Source organism: Manis pentadactyla, chromosome 2 (assembly GCF_030020395.1).
Source record: "Manis pentadactyla isolate mManPen7 chromosome 2, mManPen7.hap1, whole genome shotgun sequence".
Taxonomy (NCBI): Eukaryota; Metazoa; Chordata; class Mammalia; order Pholidota; family Manidae; genus Manis; species Manis pentadactyla.
The window spans coordinates 64,468,100-64,485,189 of record NC_080020.1 but is presented as its reverse complement, the minus strand read 5'-3'; the positions used below and the strand labels follow the sequence as shown (position 1 = coordinate 64,485,189).

General features: G+C 37.8%; 1 long non-coding RNA gene across 5 annotated transcripts in view; it reads left to right on the top strand.

The window, feature by feature from the left end:
- The window catches only part of LOC118932334 (uncharacterized), a 925,389-nt gene that overhangs the window by 286,161 nt on the left and 622,138 nt on the right, over nt 1-17,090 (top strand). For 3 of the 5 annotated variants that reach the window (XR_008994103.1, XR_008994106.1, XR_008994107.1), the window contains exon 4: nt 10,742-10,832. The exons of 1 other annotated variant lie outside the window; for it this stretch is intronic. This is a non-coding gene — a long non-coding RNA (uncharacterized LOC118932334). Of the gene's footprint in view, nt 1-10,741; nt 10,833-13,234; nt 15,764-17,090 lie in introns of those variants that run through there. One more of the 5 variants, XR_008994108.1, reaches the window with a different exon arrangement.

Genomic DNA, 17,090 nt, shown 5'->3' with positions numbered 1-17,090 from the left:
ATTTTCATCAGTCTCCAATCTTCTGATGCATAACGAACAAATTCTTACATGGAGAACAAATTCTTACATAGTGAATAAGTTACATGGTGAACAGTGCAAGGGCAGTCATCACAGAAGCTTTCGGTTTTGTTCATGCATTATGAACTATACACAGTCAGTTCAAATATGAATATTCATTTGATTTTTAAACTTGATTTATATGTGGATACCACATTTCTCTATTATTATTATTTTTAATAAAATGCTGAAGTAGGTAGATACGAGATAAAGGTAGAAAACATAGTTTAGTGTTGTAAGAGAGCAAATGTAGATGATCAGGTGTGTGCCTGTAGACTATGTGTTAATCCAAGCTAGACGAGGGCAATAAACATCCATGTATGCAGAAGATTTCTCTCAGAACATGAGGGGGGAGGTTCTAAGCCTCACCTCTGCTGCTCCCCATTTTCTCACCACATGGCCCCCTGCGACTGTGCCTGTCTTAGGTTGTTCCTCCCTTGAGGAATCTTACCCGTCTCTGGCTAACCAGTCATCTTCCGGGGCCATACAGGGAAATGTTAAGTTGGTAAGTGAGAGAGAAGCCTTATTGTTTGAAAAGGTTAGCTTTTTACTTCTTTGCATATATTTATGCCCTGTGGCTTCTATGCCCAGCATTTGTCTTGAGGTGTCTTTACCACTTGGAAGAATTATGATACTCGGTAAATTCGACATGTGGCACGAGTTCTATTTAAAGGTTGTGATTAGGTAGGAAGAAGAAAAGCTATAGAAGTAGCAGGCAGAAGAAAACCTGGGAAGATTGATTATTTCTTTGACATATCTTCTTGTAGAGTAACTTCAGCATGGATAGGTTTTAAACTACTAATTAAATTGTGCACACACATTAACATAATAGGAATATAGTTACCTAACCAAAGCATACCTGTAATTACCAGCCATCTCCAGTGAAACCAAGAAAACCAGTTAGGCACCTTAGGCATTTGTGAAAACTTATCTATGATATGGTGGATATTGTCCGACTGAACTTAAACAGTCTGAGAGAATTCAGATAAACTAGAACAACCCATTCCTGGGGACTGTTCATATCCCATATGTTCTTTTAACGATAAATAGTCTGTGGTTGTAAGATTTTGAAGTGCTACAATTTGCACTTCTCCTAATTCTTGGTTGAGTTCCAACAGTATAGATCCAGTCCAATTTTTGTTTTACTGTATGCACAGGCCAGCTTAGATATCTCCTTCATCATTCCCATGGCAAGTCCAGGAACTGGTGGGATGAGTGCATCTACACCTGTGACAGTGCGTGGATCTTTGTTGGAGTTTTTTTTTTTTTTTGCTGATCATCTTCTGTCATGAGTCTTCCCGAGAGTGCTGATGTTGGAAGTTCTTTTTCATATCGTATCTTAGTTCATTTTCGGGGTAGCCCCATTAGGCTTTGATCCTCTGTATAAACACAAACAGACCCTTTGCCTACACTTTTATATGCCCTTTATATCATTGTGTAGAACTCATTAGAGGTCACCACATAGGAACTGCTTTTTTTTTTTTTTTTTTTTTAATCATTAATCTACACTTACATGATGAATACTTTGTTTACTAGGCTCTCCCCTATACCAGGTCCCCCCTATATACTCCTTTACAGTCACTGTCCATCAGCGTAGCAAAGTGTTGTAGAATCACTACTTGTCTTCTCTGTGTTGTACAGCCCTCCCCTTTCTCCCACCCCGCTATGGATGCTAATCTTAATACCCCTCTTTTTCTGCCCCCCCTTATCCCTCCCTACCCACCCATCCTCCCCAGTCCCTTTCCCTTTGGTACCTGTTAGTCCATTCTTGAGTTCTGTGATTCTGTTGCTGTTTTGTTCCTTCAGTTTTTCCTTTGTTCTTATATTCCACAGATGAGTGAAATCATTTGGTATTTCTCTTTCTCCGCTTGGCTTGTTTCACTGAGCATAATACCCTCCAGCTCCATCCATGTTGCTGCAAATGGTTGGATTTGCCCTTTTCTTATGGCTGAGTAGTATTCCATTGTGTATATGTACCACATCTTCTTTATCCATTCATCTATCGATGGACATTTAGGTTGCTTCCAATTCTTGGCTATTGTAAATAGTGCTGCGATAAACATAGGGGTACACTGGTCTTTCTCATACTTGATTGCTGCATTCTTAGGGTAAATTCCTAGGAGTGCAATTCCTGGGTCAAATGGTATGTCTGTTTTGAGCATTTTGATGTACCTCCATACTGCTTTCCACAATGGTTGAACAAGTTTACATTCCCACCAGCAGTGTAGGAGGGTTCCCCTTTCTCCACAGCCTCGCCAACATTTGTTGTTGTTTGTCTTTTGGATGGCAGCCATCCTTACTGGTGTGAGGTGATACCTCATTGTAGTTTTAATTTGCATTTCTCTGATAATTAGCGATGTGGAGCATCTTTTCATGTGTCTGTTGGCCATCTGTATTTCTTTTTTGGAGAACCGTCTGCTCAGTTCCTTTGCCCATTTTTTAATTGGGTTATTTGTTTTTTGTTTGTTGAGGCGTGTGAGCTCTTTATATATTCTGGACGTCAAGCCTTTATCGGATGTGTCATTTTCAAATATATTCTCCCATACTGTAGCGTTCCTTTTTGTTCTATTGATGGTGTCTTTTTCTGTACAGAAGCTTTTCAGCTTAATATAGTCCCACTTTTTCATTTTTGCTGTTGCTTTCCTTGCCCAGGGAGATATGTTCAAGAAGAGGTCACTCATGTTTATGTCTAAGAGGTTCATGCCTATGTTTTCTTCCAAGAGTTTAATGGTTTCGTGACTTACATTCAGGTCTTTGATCCATTTGGAGTTTACTTTTGTATATGGGGTTAGACAATGGTCCAGTTTCATTCTCCTACATGTAGCTGTCCCGTTTTGCCAGCACCATCTGTTGAAGAGACTGTCATTTCGCCATTGTATGTCCATGGCTCCTTTATCAAATATTAATTGGCCATATATGTCTGGGTTAATGTCTGGATTGTCTAGTCTGTTCCATTGGTCTGTGGCTCTGTTCTTGTGCCAGTACCAAATTGTCTTCATAAATATGGCTTTATAATAGAGCTTGAAGTTGGGGAGTGAGATCCCCCCTACTCTATTCTTCTTTCTCAGGATTGCTTTGGCTATTCGGGGTCTTTGGTGGTTCCATATGAATTTTTGAATTATTTGTTCCAGTTCATTGAAGAATGTTGCTGGTAGTTTCATAGGGATTGCATCAAATCTGTATATTGCTTTGGGCAGGATGGCCATTTTGACGATATTAATTCTTCCTAGCCATGAGCATGGGATGCGTTTCCATCTGTTAGTGTCCCCTTTAATTTCTTTTAAGAGTGACTTGTAGTTTTCAGAGTATAAGTCTTTCACTTCTTTGGTTAGGTTTATTCCTAGGTATTTTATTTTTTTTGATGCAATTGTGAATGGAGTTGTTTTCCTGATTTCTCTTTCTGTTGGTTCATTGTTGGTATATAGGAAAGCCACAGATTTCTGTGTGTTGATTTTGTATCCTGCAACTTTGCTCTATTCCGATATCAGTTCTAGTAGTTCTGGGGTGGAGTCTTTAGGGTTTTTTATGTACAGTATCATGTCATCTGCAAATAGTGACAGTTTGACTTCTTCTTTGCCAATCTGGATTCCTTGTATTTTTTTGTTTTGTCTGATTGCCATGGCTAGGACCTCCAGTACTATGTTAAATAACAGTGGGGAGAGTGGGCATCCCTGTCTAGTTCCCGATCTCAGCGGAAATGCTTTCAGCTTCTCGCTATTCAATATAATGTTGGCTGTGGGTTTTTCATAGATGGCCTTTATTATGTTGAGGTACTTGCCCTCTATTCCCATTTTGCTGAGAGTTTTTATCATGAATGGATGTTGAACTTTGTCAAATGCTTTTTCAGCATCTATGGAGATGATCATGTGGTTTTTGTCTTTCTTTTTGTTGATGTGGTGGATGATGTTGATGGATTTTCGAATGTTGTACCATCCTTGCATCCCTGGGATGAATCCCACTTGGTCATGGTGTATGATCGTTTTGATATATTGTTGAATTCGGTTTGCTAATATTTTATTGAGTATTTTTGCCTCTACATTCAGCAGGGATGTTTGTCTGTAGTTTTCTTTTTTGGTGGTGTCTTTGCCTGGTTTTGGTATTAGGGTGATGTTAGCTTCATAGAATGAGTTTGGGAGTATCCCCTCCTCTTCTATTTCTTGGAAAACTTTAAGGAGAATAGGTATTATGTCTTCTCTGTATGTCTGATAAAATTCCGAGGTAAATCCATCTGGCCCGGGGGTTTTGTTCTTTGGTAGTTTTTTGATTACCGCTTCAATTTCGTTGCTGGTAATTGGTCTGTTTAGATTTTCTGTTTCTTTTTTGGTCAGTCTTGGAAGGTTGTATTTTTCTAGGAAGTTGTCCATTTCTCCTAGGTTTCCCAGCTTGTTACCATATAGGTTTTCATAGTAGTCTCTAATAATTCTTTGTATTTCTTTGGGGTCCGTCGTGATTTTTCCTTTCTCATTTCTGATACTGTTGATTTGTGTTGACTCTCTTTTCCTCTTAATAAGTCTGGCTAGAGGCTTATCTATTTTGTTTATTTTCTCGAAGAACCAGCTCTTGGTTTCATTGATTTTTGCTATTGTTTTATTTTTCTCAATTTTATTTATTTCTTCTCTGATCTTTATTATGTCCCTCCTTCTGCTGACCTTAGGCCTCATTTGTTCTTCTTTTTCCAATTTCGATAGTTGTGACATTAGACCGTTCATTTGGGATTGCTCTTCCTTTTTTAAATATGCTTGGATTGCTATATACTTTCCTCTTAAGACTGCTTTTGCTGTGTCCCACAGAAGTTGGGGCTTAGTGTTGTTGTTGTCATTTGTTTCCATATATTGCTGGATCTCCATTTTGATTTGGTCATTGATCCATTGATTATTTAGGAGCGTGTTGTTTAGCCTCCATGTGTTTGTGAGCCTTTTTGCTTTCTTTGAACAGTTTATTTCTAGTTTAATGCCTTTGTGGTCTGAAAAGTTAGTTGGTAGGGTTTCAATCTTTTGGAATTTACTGAGGCTCTTTTTGTGTCCTATTATGTGTTCTATTCTGGAGAATGTTCCATGTGCACTTGAGAAGAATGTGTATCCTGTTGCTTTTGGATGTAGAGTTCTGTAGATGTCTATTAGGTCCATCTGTTCTAATGTGTTGTTCAGTGCCTCTGTGTCCTTACTTATTTTCTGTCTGGTGGATCTGTCCTTTGGAGTGAGTGGTGTGTTGAAGTCTCCTAGAATGAATGCATTGCATTCTATTTCCTCCTTTAGTTCTGTTAATATTTGTTTCAGGTATGTTGGTGCTCCTGTATTGGGTGCATATATACTTATAATGGTTATATCCTGTTGATGGACTGAGCCCTTTATCATTATGTAATGTCCTTCTTTGTCTTTTGTTACTTTCTTTATTTTGAAGTCTGTTTTGTCTGATACCAGAATTGCAACACCTGCTTTCTTCTCTCTGTTGTTTGCTTGAAATATCTTTTTCCATCCCTTGACTTTAAGTCTGTGCACGTCTTTGGGTTTGAAGTGAGTCTCTTGTAAGCAGCATATGGATGGATCTTGCTTTTTTATCCATTCTATTACTCTGTGTCTTTTGATTGGTGCATTCAGTCCATTTACATTTAGGGTGATTATTGAAAGGTATGAATTTATTGCCATTGCAGGCTTTAAGTTTGTGGTTACCAAAGGTTTAGGGTTAGCTTCTTTACTATCTTACTGTCTAACTTAACTCGCTTGTTGAGCTATTATAAACACAGTCTGATGATTCTTTATTTCTCTCCCTTCTTATTCCTCCTCCTCCCTTCTTCATATGTTGGGTGTTTTGTTCTGTGCTCTTTTTAGGAGTGCTCCCATCTAGAGCAGTCCCTGTAGGATGCCCTGTAGAGGTGGTTTGTGGGAGGCAAATTCCCACAACTTTTTCTTGTCTGGGAATTGTTTAATCCCTCCTTCATATTTAAATGATATTCGTGCTGGATACAGTAGTCTTGGTTCGAGGCCCTTCTGTTTCATTGCATTAAGTATATCATGCCATTCTCTTCTGGCCTGTAGGGTTTCTGTTGAGAAGTCTGATGTTAGCCTGATGGGTTTTCCTTTGTAGGTAACCTTTTTTTTCTCTCTGGCTGCCTGTAATACTTTGTCCTTGTCTTTGATCTTTGCCATTTTAATTATTATGTGTCTTGGTGTTGCCCTCCTTGGATCCCTTGTCATGGGAGTTCTGTGTAACTCTGTGGTCTGAGAGGCCATTTCTTCCCCTAGTTTGGGGAAATTTTCAGCAATTATTTCTTCAAAGACATTTTCTATCCCCTCTTCTCTCTCTACTTCTTCTGGAATACCTGTGATTCTTATATTGTTCCTTTTCGTTTGATCACTCAGCTCTCTTAAAATTCTTTCATTCCTGGAGATCCTTTTATCTCTCTCTGCATCAGCTTCTCTGCGTTCCTGTTCTCTGTTTTCTAGTCCATTAATGGTCTCTTGCATCTCGTCCATTCTGTTTTGAAGTCCTTCCAGAGCTTGTTTTATTTCTGAATTCTCCTTCCTTAGTTCTTGCATATTTCTCTGCAAGTCCATCAGCATGGTTATGACTTTTGTTTTGAATTCTTTTTCAGGAAGACTGGCTAAATCTATCTCCCCAGATTCCTTCTCAGGTGAAGATGTAGCAGATGCCGAAGCTGTCTGGGTTAGTCTTGTCTGGATCATATTTTTTTGCCTTTTCATGTTGACAGGTGCTATTGACTGTCAGCTGGGAGGGCCAAAATTTTCACTTGCTACTGGCCTTTCTTTACTGGGACAACTGCGACCCCTAGTGGCTTGTGTTGGGTAATTGCGTGTAGAGTGGGTCTTTGTGTCTTGCCTGGCCGGAAGGGAGAAATTTCCCTTTCTGTGGGCGGTATTTGTCTCAGGCTGCTTCTCTGCTTTCGCAGCGCCCGGTGGGGTAATGGATGGGGGGGCTGCTTGACTGTTTGCCTCCGTGAGGGGTCTCAGAGCTGTTGCCCAGGGGGTTAGTGCACCCGGTTTTCCCTGTAATTTCTAGCTGCTGTACTGTGACCTGGGTTGTTTCCGTCAAGCTGTTAAGTCCCTGTCCCTTTAAGACTTTCAAAAAGCCCCCGCTTTTCTTTGTCACAGGGGCATCAGCTTCGGCACCCGCTCAGAGGTCTTACTCCCTGTTTCCCCAGTATCCAGGGCCCCCTGGGCACGTACTGTGTCTGCGCTCTGGCCCGGATGGCTGGGGCTGGGTGTTCAGCAGTCCTGGGCTCCGTCTCCCTCCCGCTCTGCCTGTTCTTCTCCCGCCGGGAGCTGGGGGGAGGGGCCCTCGGGTCCCGCAGGGCCGGGGCTTGTATCTTACCCCTTTCACCAGTCGCTGGGTTCTCGCTGGTGTAGCTGCAGTCTGGCCACTGTCCTGCGTCTTCTGGTCTCTCTTTTAGGGCTAGTTGTGTTTGTTGTATTTTCAAAAGTATATATGTTTTTGGGAGGAGATTCCCACTGTCCTACTCACGCCACCATGTTGGCTCCCAAAATTGTCTATTTTTTAATGAATAGCTAGGGCTGAATTCGTATGTCTCCTGAAGGTATCTAAGACCATGTCTGACTTGTGCTCCTCACCAACACTCAGACCCTTGTAGTCTTTCCATCCCGTGAGAGTGGGGGACTCAGAGAACACAGGACTTGAGTCCAAGCCATGGGATGTTTGGTTTAAAGGGCCTATGGTCCTTAAAAAAACCACTTATCCTTTTTACCATCATTTTCTTCATCATAAAATGGGGTTATTAGGGGCTGAATTGTGCCCCCCTCATCCCAAGTTCATATGCTGAGGTTCTAACCCCTAATGGCTCAGAATGTGACCATATTTGGAGATAGGGCCTTTAAAGAGATAATTCAAGTTAAATGAGGACATGAGAGGTTCGGCTCTTAATCCAGTATGACTGGTATCCTCATAAAAAGAGAAGATAAAGACACAGGGACACACAAAGGAAAGACCATGTGAAGACAGATGGAGAAGACAGCCATCCAGAAATCAAGGAAAAGTGTATAAAAAAAAAAGTCAACCCTGCTGACACCTTAGTATTCAACTTCTAGCCTCCAGAATTTTGAGTAAATAAACTTCTGTTTTTTAAGCCACCCACCTGTGGTACTTTGTTATGGTGGTCCTAGCAAACTAATATAGGGGATAATATAATAACACTGGCATTAAAGATTGTCGGATAAATGAAATTCATTTGGCATGGCAGTTACCTGTGAAGTGTAGAGTAGATGTTTGCTACTGCTATAACCACTAACTTTTACTTTTCTATTTTAAGTGTGTGGTCTTCCTCTCTCTCTTTGTCTCCTAACTCATCCCACTCTTCATTTGTGCCTTTAAGGTAGACATGGCTCCTAAAGAAAAGATTATTTAATTCAAGAGTGAATGAGCTACACCATTAGGCATTTCTCTCATTGTGTTGGCTTGTTTATTTATTTACTAACTTACTTATATTTTAAATCTAAATATGAAAGTCTCAAGTGTGTTTCTCTTTCCTTGTTGAGAGGTCAGATCCAAAATAAATGCCCAGATGTAAATGTGCTCTCTGATTTACTGAGTCTTCTATTAAGTGGGAAATAGTCCTACATTCCCCACTCTTGTCATTCATGCTAAAACAGAAATATGAGAAAGAGACAGATTATAAAGTTTCCAAGGATAATCCCCTGAGAGTCTTTTTCTTTTTTGCTGAAGAACTATTTTTCTTATTAGCTATCTTTAATAAAATCCCTTATTTTATTCAATAGACTGTGCTAATATTATCCTGAGAATAGTTAGTATTTATATAGCGAGTTTCCCTAGAAGCTCAAAGCACTACACAAATATTGTCTCATTAAAAACTCATATATCTCCATGAATTAGGCTGGTGGCTGCTGCAATTTCCCTGATGTGCAGATGGAGAAACAGAGGGTGAAATTTTGTCAATTCAGAAAGGCTGGGAGGGAAATACAGAAAACGATGGGCTTCTTATCTTGGTGATAGAGCCTCAGGCCAGCTCTCCAGATTTTCACAAACTTAAAGGCATTTAGTGCAAAGTCACTAGCCTGTGCTGGGTAATTAAGACATAATAAACATCAGGATCATTGCTTTTCTCTGGGGACTGGAGCTCAGTGTTTTAGCTGCTGGTGGTGGTTGCTTAGAAGTACCTATAAAGTCTTAAAAGTGTGCTTTGGCTTTTTCTTGGCTTGCTGATCTTGCCATAGATCACTGCTAGTTTATTCATATACTTTTGATATTCTTATTTCTGAATCAGTCCTTCATTAATCCTTTCACAGCAGTACCTACAACAAGGTCCCACCACAACCTTCTGGTTTACTGATGGCTCTATTTTGGTGTAGTCAGCAATCTCCTAATTCAAGAGTATGATACTGCTTCCATTTTTTCATTCTTTTAGTGCATGGGCCTTAGTTTGTTTTCATTTTCTCCTCTGCAAATCCTGCATTGGTTAGTCACATGGCTGTAAAAACTAATTAAGTTTGTCTTTATTAATTGCTAATAAAAATTGCCTAATATAATCTACACAGTTAAGAATACAGAATACCAGTATGACTGTGCCATGAAGCAATTGAAAACACAGACTAAGCATGAAGGGTCTGTAAGTGTGCAGTGGAGACTATAGTTCAAGTAAGTCTGGACTAGGTAAAGCAGTCCAAGACTGAGAGAGAAGCCAGAGGGGCACCAAGACAGTGCAGGTGGATTTCCTGCTTATGGGTCAGGGCTGAACTGAAACTGTGACTGCAAGACTGAGAGGTTTTTATTATAATATCATCTCCCTCTAATATCTGGTAAACAGCCTCCCTGCTGACTCAGATAATGCCTATTTCCCAATATCTTCAGTTAGAGAAAGGAGTATTATTTTTGGCTGAAAGCTTTCTGGTTGAAGATTCTTCATTAGAAAAGAAGCAGCAGCTTTACCTGCAGTGAAGTGGGGATAGACCATGGATTTTTAATTCAGCATTTTCATAGTGCAGCATATTCAGCTGTACCTTGCTTAATTGTTTCTTGAAAGGTTTTGATATTTGTCCCATGGCAGGCAGTATTTCTGAGGCCTTTGTTCTCTACAACATAAAAATCTCTGTCTTTTCTTATAAATTAAAAAAGACTCATTCTTTTGTCCTGTTACCAGACTCAACATTTTAAAAGCAACATTTCCTTTCTGAAAGCTTTTTTTATATAACAAGATAAACACTCTATATTGATGATTTTAAAAAGGTAATAAAAGAGGGTTTTGTTTTCTAGCAAGTAATATTGCACTTTTTCAGGAGAAATGCTATAAAAGAATTTGTTAAGGAGAGATTGCAAAGAGCATATACAATTAAATTGAACAAGTGCTAGTCTCTTATAATGAAATTGGAATCCTATCTGCAACAAGCTTTTAGAAGGACAAGTCAGAAACTATGTACTATTACAATTCCAAGAAAATTGTCACAGGAAAAATAAATAATATTCTTAACTCTCAAAATTCATTCCACAGATTTCATGTTAAAAGCATGATTACAGGTATTTCCTGAGGTTAAAATATTTTAAAGTTCTACAAGTATCTGGTTTCTCTGTTCCTGGGATCTTATCTAATTTATTCAAGAATATTATCTCCTGTCAGGCATTGACATCTCTCACCACAGATAATATATTTTTTCTTGTTTCATGAAAAAAATTAATAGTTTTAAACTGTTGGCAAAAATAGGCATGACAGATTTGAGAAGAATCCAGAGAAGAGATCTGCCTCAGCCAGTATCACCAACTACCTGGGAGACCAACCTAAAATAGCAATGGAGGTAAGGTATTTTGATTGGCCTGACTGGATCTTATGCCCACCCCATGTTCTGTAACCCCATCCAGTGGGGTTCTGTTTGGCAAGTGTGCGAGGAGAGAGAGGCAAGAGAGTCGGGGCTTTGGAGTCTGAGGCGGCTCAGTAATCATTTGTTACTATTACTGGTGCACAGGTCTTTCTCAACATCAGAATGTTCCCATAACCTAACTCCTTCCCCTTACTGTATGCTAGGAATTGTTCTAAGCACTTTGTATTTATTAACTCTTTTAATTTAATAATGAAAATGAATCCTCATTTCTTTTCACTTGTACTCACACTAAATACATACACCCATAAACACACATATACTTTTGTATTTTATATATATATGTGTGTATGTATCTACAATTGTACATGTATATATTAACTTGATTTTTAATAAAAGTAATATTATATGTATATATGTAATAATATATAAAATCAAGGACATTTACATCTAATCTCCTTTGACAGCCTTTTTCTGTGAAACTCCACAGTGGCCACTCCTGCAAGGCCACTACATAGAGTTATCAAACCATGACTGTTTAGACTCATATTAGAATTTTGTGCTTGTTACATGACTGATTTTAAACTATTTAAAGGTGGGATAATTTTTGACACATTTGGTATGCCAGGTAGCTCACACAACCTAGAATAAAGTATATGCTCATCTGTTTGCTGAGGAGTTAGAACCTGACTGGAGCATTGAAGAAAGGGTAGAATTGTGGTTGGCAGAGTTTAATGGAATTATTTATTTCTAAGATCATATTTTGTATTTTGCTATGGCAAATCAAAATCTCTTCTCAAGACTAAAACTCCAATTATAACTGCATATATAAGTATGGCTAGAAACTGGAAAATGAAGTTATATAAATAGACATTTATTTGGAGAGTAAATGACTACACTGACTTTAACCCATGAAATTAGCTTTATTCATATTTATAATTTGAGACTTTTTGCTTACATTGCTTTTATAGAAATATTCCTTCCCTTGTAACTTTAAAAAGTACACCTGAGTTCAGTGTAATCATTAATGGCTACTTGATCAATTGAATAAGAAGTATGAGTATCCCTCATTTTTCAAATAAGGAAACTGAAACCCAGATATTAAATGGCTGGGCTGAAATTACACATCAAGTTGATAGCAAAGCCAGGACTCTGACTTAGAATATATATTTTATTCAATAATGATTCAGACCTAGCAGTTAGTTCTCTCCAGTTAGGAATTCAATAAATATTTATTGGGTGAATACACTGACTGATTAGAACAAATGCTGGCTTAAAAAACTGGTGTGGCCACAGTGGTTCACAGGGACTAAATGTCAGCCCCGAGTATCATGAAGATCACTGTGACTGCATCAAGTAGGGCAGATACTCAGGGTTTAGGATTCATTTAATTCAATCCTGTCTTATTCCAGATATGTCCCAGGCCACACATTCAAATCAAGAAATGGTAGTCAGGCTTTTGGTTCCTTGTGGTCAATATTTTCCAGTACAGCATATCTAATTGTGGATAGAAATGAAATGAGGTTATAGCAGAAAGACAGAATAATTTGTTGATGATAACCAGATGGTTGAATTATGGTTCAGAGACAAGGTAGTGCAATAGGTAGAATAACTAAAAGTGTAACCTGAACCTTGGGTAAAGCCATGAGTGAAGCTGAAACTCAGATGAGAAAGAAAGAAGTCAAGAAGATACAGAGCTAATTAAACTCTGTAACTAAAATGCATCATTTAATATTCTAGATAAGGGAATCCCTAAAACATTTCTTAGAACGGTTTGCTTGGGGTTCAAACTAGGAGAAACAGAAGGAAAGAGAAGATAATAGTTTTATTTGACTTGCTAACTAGTATCTTCAATCATATTCTTCAATTTCAACATTCTAAAATCTCTGTAGAATCCCAAATCACTGATGCCTAGCGTAGGAGAGTCTTTGACAATGAGATAAAAGACATTCTGTCAAGAAAAGCATGCTATTAGTTAAATGCTTTTCCTCTTAGTTTTGAAGTGTTACCCCACAAAGAGAAATAGGATGAAGACTGAGCACCTCTACCCAATTATCAACCAGAGTACTCCTGCTAGGGAGTCAGGCTTATCCTCATTTATCACAGCAAACAGTCAATAAATGATATAGAAAAGTTAATATATCTGCAAGTAAGGAGATGAGATTTTTTTTAAGATTTGTTGATCATCAACATTACAACTGAAACAATCAGGAATATGGGATGGATAAAGTTGGACAATTTATTGCTGTTCAAAGTAAGGCTTTCTCTATTAGTTTGTGTTTTTGATTTGAGCCTGTTCACACATTACTTTAATAAACATTTCTAAATATCAAAAGAAAAGTGATTCATTTTTCTAACTTTTTTTTACTTTTTGTGTGTAGGGGATGTGATGCCCTGCTGGGAACCAGAAATTTGAATTAAATGGAAGGTTTCTTCAAAGGGCATGTCAATAGCCCCCAGTTTTTTTTAATGAATGGGAGGTGTTCAACTGATCCAATTAAAATATGTTTGACTGCTTTCCCAGTGACTCCCCTTTCCCTCTAGAACTCTTTAGTGACTCATCCCTACAATAAACATTTAGCAGAGTACATGTGAGGAGTGAAAAATTCTGTAGTGTATCCCAAAACCAATTCCAATGCTTGTTTAGTCACTATTTAGACTGACTATATTATTACTCCCTCAATTGGTATAAATAATGACTCAGCTGCATTTTCAAACTAATTAATATTTTACTAAATAAACCACAGCTATGTAATATACATCTAAAAGTCAATTGAATTTCCCTGAAAAGTAAAAGCAGTTGCTGATATATTTCTTACCTTTTTTAATATTCCACATTTGTAGGAAGTGTATCTGCCAGTCAGTTTGCCTAAGTGTAAATCATATGAATGTGTGACCACCCTGGGACACACTAATGTTATTGATCATCCACACTTTCACACGTAGGCAATTATCACTGAAATTATCAGACCTTCTGAAATCTGAGCCATATGCCACCAATTCATAAATCAAAGCTGGAGCTGAGCAGAAAGTTGGGTGGCTCTGTACATGGAGATGGGATGATGCATTTCTTTTGCCCTGTTACTCCTTGTGAACCCTGGGGAGGAATACCTTTACTGTGAAGCACTTAATTGGCTGTATCTCAAGAAGGCCCAGCTATGATTTGACATTCACTCTCTGTTAGTGGAAGGCAGTGTGATTCAGACAAAGGAGAGAGAGCTGACAACCTCTCTCTGAGGTGTATGAATAATTAAAACAATGTTAGCTTTGTAGATGGCTGGTAAATAATGATTTACCATGCTCAGACTGGATGAATTTCGTTTTTGTCTCTTGAATGTCTAAATAAAGAAAAAAAGAGCATTTTAACTTCATATGCATGTCATTTCCATTACAAAACTAACTGTACCTTGTAGTCAATTGACAAAAATTAATAATTTATACTCAAAAGGGATTACATGTGATTCCTTAATTTCTAATTTCAAATTATAGTTTCCAAATATATGAGCTGGAGTTATAATCTATTTCCTAATTGTAGGACTTTTTACAGGTAATTTACCCATATTGGATATTTTTTTTCCTCAGCTCTAAATGAGGGCTTGGGTCAAATTAGAGTGCCTGTATATTTGAATAGCACCTGTTATTAAGGCAGGCCTTAAAAACTTAAAATAATTAGTTTTTCAGTGTTTAAAGATCAGGTGATTTTTTTCCCTAATAATAATTCATGTTTTGTTTTTTTAAAAAACTCAATATCTAGTGACACTGGGACCAACAATCATTTGTAAGCAAGAAGCTGCTGAGCCAATTTACATGGGGCATGTGCTCTCCAGCGTGCTACAGTCCGGTTGCTCCTTATTAGATTCCTAACACTGAGGTGTAATGTTACTTGCCACTTATGCATCCCTTGCACCACTATGTTTTTCTATAGCTGATCTGCTTTACTTGTTTATATTCCCTGTCTGGTCGTATAAGCTTGTGTTTGCAATTTCTAGAACCTAAACTCAAAAAATTATATGATTTATGACTTTATTTCTCACGAAGGGTCAAGAATAACTTTGCTATACAGCAAGACATTTTGTTAAGTCCTAAACTGTTTTTCAAATTCTTAAAAGGCACTTTGGGTGGGTCCTGGTAACCGTATGTGAAAGAGGCTAATATTTTTCTGGCATTGGCTGGAGTCCAGCAGTTCCTAGAGGCTGTCTATAGTTTCTTGTCATGTGGATTTTTCCAGAATAGCTGATTACCTCACCAAGCCAGCAAGGAGAGTCTCTCCCACAAGTCTGCTAAGACAGCCTTAGAAAATTTAACCTAATCGTGGGAGAAACCTGCTACATCTTTGCATATTCTACTGATTAGAAGCAAGTCACAAGTCCCACTTGCATTCAGTGGGAAGGGATTCACAAAGGTGTTAATACAAGGAGGTGGTAATTACTGGAGGTCAGTCTAGGGTCCATCTGCCACATGTAGCAAAATACTTTTTGTTTCAGTAAACATTTATTCAGCACTTAACACATATAGCCCTCACTTGTTTAATGAAAAAGAAAGAACACTATAGTGATAAACACTTTTAAAAATATAAAGTTGGACAAAACAGCTCCTACCTTTTAGAAATGTATAGTCTACTGTGAAAGTCAGATTGACATATTTATAATTCTATTTGTGCCCTAAAAAGTATTTAAAATTTTTCAAATGTGCTTCCTAGAATCTCTTGTATGTTAAACTATATTTACTTAAGACATGGGACTAAATTTTTCAACAAATTATTTAAAGCATGTTTGGTTCTTTTGCTTAGCTCAGTTTATCAGACATATTCTTAAAGTCTTTATCTTCTCCTTTATGGAACAGGAAGACCATCAGTGGAAAAAGTAATAAACTGCCTATAAAAAATAAGATGGTTTTTGTTTTCCGTAAGCTCACCATTGCCTAACATACAAGCTCACCATTGCCTAACATAACTTACTCTGTCTCCCAACCCCTCCCTCCCTGTACTTCTCAGGAAGAAAATATTTCACATTTCTAACATAAATTTCTGCAAATCAGACTGCAGAGAATTCTTAAAAGATGCAAGCACATGGAACACATGAGACTATATATATATAGTCTCTACTTAATGTGGTTGATAGCAAAATTTCATTGGATACTAATGAGACTTGTGATCACTGCAGAGACTGCAAGTGGTGCTTAATTACAAGAAAAAAATGCTTTTCACTGCTTCATTAAGACCTTTTTTTAGGACGGAGGAAAATGGATTATTGTTCAAACTGTGCTTAAAATTATACAATAAATTAGTCCTGTAACTCCTGTCTCAGAGGCAAATTTCTATGTATTTTAGGTAACTGTCAATATATGTGGATGTTTAAATAGCAAATTTAAGAATGTCTTTGCCCATAGATGAGCCACTCTTCCCTTATTTGCTAAAAATAAAACCATAGCATGTACCCATGGTTTTTGTTTCTCAGAGAGAGGAAAATGTGACCATGTTTGTCTTTTTTTAATTCACATTTTATAGATCAGACATTCCAATTTCAATTATTTGATTAAATCAGATCAGCTTTAAGCACGCATTCTTGCCAGGCTGTTTCTTTGGCTTTGAAGGTGCTCATTTTTATCTGAGTTTTGAAGTTAAAAAAGAAAAATGCTCCATTTGGCATATTTTTTCTTCATTTATTGCTTATCTGCAGGATATTTAAACTTCAGTAACTAAATGGGCTTTATCCCTAGTTACAGAGGAAAACAACACTTAAAATGTCAAAGTTCCTGCCTAGTGTCTCCTGGTGACTAGCACTAGGTAAGAATGAAAAGGAGAAGCATGAATATAAATGTGCCAATTACGACAGTGAAGGAATCAGAAGTCTCTCTTTTATTACATCAGATATTCCATTTGCACACACATGTGAATATGGTAAATGAATATTATAGATTCACATCTTACATTTGCAGCTGGGAGAATGCCACATGTATATAAGGCCATGCATATGCAATCCATTTGCTATCATCTAGGAGCTCACTGGGTTTTGTGTTTCAGCTCCCCTCCAGTCATTTCACTAGATACAGACTAGACTCAATCAGGCAACTGCTTCATTTGCAAATACCTCCTCATTTAAAATTTCCACTTAATCTTTGTTGGGCCTACTCTGTGAAATAATGAGGTGTCAGTTGTCTATTCCAAAATTATCCTCTGAGTATTTTTGCCTCTGTTGTTGGGCAGCAGTGTCAAATGTATCAGTGTGTTGAATTGTG